The sequence below is a fragment of the Penaeus monodon genome, chromosome 18, assembly GCF_015228065.2.
Source record: "Penaeus monodon isolate SGIC_2016 chromosome 18, NSTDA_Pmon_1, whole genome shotgun sequence".
NCBI classification, from domain to species: domain Eukaryota; kingdom Metazoa; phylum Arthropoda; class Malacostraca; order Decapoda; family Penaeidae; genus Penaeus; species Penaeus monodon.
The window spans coordinates 30,763,405-30,767,006 of record NC_051403.1 but is presented as its reverse complement, the minus strand read 5'-3'; positions in this window follow the sequence as shown (position 1 = coordinate 30,767,006).

Sequence of the window (3,602 nt, the reverse complement as noted above, 5' to 3'; positions counted from 1 at the left end):
ATTATAGAGTTGTAGTTCAAGATCTGGCTGCAAATTAAAACTATATCATCGGGTATCCTTAGATTGATATTTTGGTACCAAACATCACAGTTCTTAAATTTGAGCACTCTCATAATTGCTTCAGAATATATTAAAAAAGTGTGGAGACAGATGGCAACCTGTCGTACTCCTGGTTGCCCGAACATCTGTAACCATAAGTGGTCTGACAGGTTGGCTTGGTGGTCAACGGCTTTTATGGATGAGGTTGGGAAAATTAAAGTCGGTGTTTGGGAACATGACAACGTATAAAAGCTTCAGTAATGATGACAAGGTTAGTCTTTAAGTTCGTTTTTTCTAGATAATTTCAGATTGAATGGTTTCTGGTACAGATCTATATCAGTATAGGAGTTATATTAATAGATATAAGAGATATCATTAATATATATATCATAGAGACAAAATAATATATAGAAGTAGAGTTAGTAGATATAATATATAATATAAATATATATTATAGATAATATATAATATATATAAATATATATACGTGCGATAGTTGATATATATAATATATTTTTAAAGTTATAATAATTATATATATAATATATTATATACATATACGTGGTATATATTTTAAATAAAAATATATATAATATATATAGATAAATTAAGATATATAAGAATAACGGGGTATAGATAGATAGTGAAAATATAGTATATAATAATATAAAATATATTATATATAGATATATATAGATATATAATAGAGAACACCACACCATAAAATATATATAGATATATATATAAAATATATAATATATATATTATATATTTTATATATATATATATAATATAAAGATGTATATTTTATTATATATATAATGATATACTATATATAAATATATATATACTAATAATATAATATTATAATATTATAATATATATATTATAATATATATTATATATAATTAATGATTTATCATTTTATCGGATTTGAAGACAGAGACTTAAGCATATGATGATGATATTAATGATAATTATGGTCAGTGATAATTCAAAGTTCAGTAACAAAAACTAATGATTACGTGTTTAATCAGTGACGTAGTTATAAATTGCCACCATACAAATATCAGTATGATTTATCACAATAGCACTTATATATGAAAATGTCTGTAGTAATTATGATAAAACCAAGACAAATAAGGAAATAAGACCACGATAAACTGCATCGGTTTGTCTAGGCGGGACGGGGAGCATACAAACCACTCGAGTCCACCTCCTTTCCTGGTTTATTCATTTAAGCAATGCAAAGTCACCTATTTTTTTCTTTTGCCATCACTTATGAACAGAAATGAAAAAGCTCTTACATTGAGATTTTTTTTTTTTTTAGTAAGTCGAAGGAAGAAAATTCCAAAGAGCAAGAGTCCCAAGAAGGAAGGAGTCCGGACGCGCTGATAAAAAAGGTTTCCCCAAGTCCTCCTCTTCAAAATGTCCTGAGGCCCAGCTTCTCAGCGACGCCCGGCAGTGCGCTGGACGGGCACCACAATGCTGGGAAGAGGCCGTTTCCCCCGCCCAAACTGGGCTTGTAGGGAGCTGTTCTTCCCTGGGGGGCTTCCGAAAGGCCGTGTATGCAGAGGGGCTTCTGTTCCGCGTGTCGGGAAAGGGCCAGAAGGACGGGTCCTCGAGGACGTTGGTCGCTGGCATATTTATCGTACTGAATAATTTAACCCGAAAAAACGAGGCGAAAAATCAAAGGTAAAGTGGTTGAAAAGTGGTGGGGTTGTGTGTGTGTGTGTGTGTGTGGTGGCGTGCGTGCGGGTGTGTGTGTGTGTGTGTGTTGGTGTGTGTGTGGGTGGTGGGGTGTGTGTGGGGTGGGTGGGGGGTCTTTCTCTCCCTCTCTCTCTCTCTCTCTCTCTCTCTCTCTCTCTATATATTTATATATTTTATATATAAATATTATCTATAATAATATATATATATACATATATTATATAATTATAATTTTAATATATATATATATATATATATATATATATATATATATACATATAAAACAATCCTCCCTGACCAGGTCTCGAACTTAGGTCACTCTGGGTATGAAACCGGAGGGCCAGTACTAAACCAACCATGCCACATAACCGACTAAAAGGAGTGTGCAACTAGGATCTAACTAGTTCCATAGACATTACCTCTCTACTCATACATGAGTAATGATAGCAAGATTTACACAAACTCCCTGTGGGCACTCGGTGCAAATTAAATTAGAAATTAGAAATCGAAGGCAGATGTACTGAGGTTATATATTATATATATATATATATATTAATATATAGATATATAAATAGTATATATGAATAATATTATAGATGTAGATGTTATATAGGGTATATATACATACATATATTAATATAGATATATATAAAATAGATGTAAAACAAATATATATACATACATATATATTTTAATTTAGAATATAATCAAAATGATATATATAGATTCTAGATAATAATATAGAATATGATATATATATAGAAGAAGTGATATAGATATAAGAAGTTTAAAGATATAATATATATATAGATTGATAATAAGATATAATAGATTGTAGAGATAGATAAGAGCGATATATAATATATATAGATATTAAAGATAGATAATTATATAATATAGAAGATTATAGATATTATAATAAGATATATATAATATAATTAATATAATGATATTATATATATTATAAAATAATGGGATATATTATATATAATATCTAATAAGTTTTAATATTTAAATGAAAAACGAGATAATAAAATATATCCCATAATATAATTAAATAATTTTAATAATAAATTTATATATAGAATATATTATAAATATAATATATATATATAATATATAATATATATCAGAAAATTGATTTCGTTTTTAAATTTTCAAATTTTAAATTTTGCCCGAGTGCCACAGGGAGTTGGAAAAATCTTGCACTTTATCATGTATGAGTAGGGGGTAAGTTTTGGAACTAGTTAAATTAGTGCCACCCCTTTAGTGGTCATGTGGAAAAGGGTTGGTTTTAGTATGGCCCCCCGGTTTATCCCCAGATGCCCAAAAGTTCGAGCCCTGGTCAGGGAGGTTTGTTTTAATGATATATAATATAATATATATATAATATAAAATATATAATTATATATATATATATTATATTTTAGATATATATATATATATTAATATAATATTTAAAATTATAATAGAGAGAAGAGAGAGAGAGAGGAAGGAGAGAGAGGGAGAGAGAAAGACCCCCCACCCCCCCCACAACAACACCACACACACAACCAACACACCACAACACACACACACACACACACGCACGCGCGCCCGCAAAACACACACACACACACACACACACACACAAAAATTTTAAACCACTTTACCTTTGATTTTACCCCTGCTCTTTCAGGTTAAATTTATTTCAGACGATAAAAATGCCAGCAGATCCCAAAGGTCTCAGGACACCACCCTTCCCTGGGCCCCCGACGACGGGGGAAAAAAAGAAGCCCCTCCTGCAGACGACCGGGGTTTTCAGGAAGCCCTCCATCGAAAAGAACAGTCCTACAAGCCAGCGGGGGGGGCCG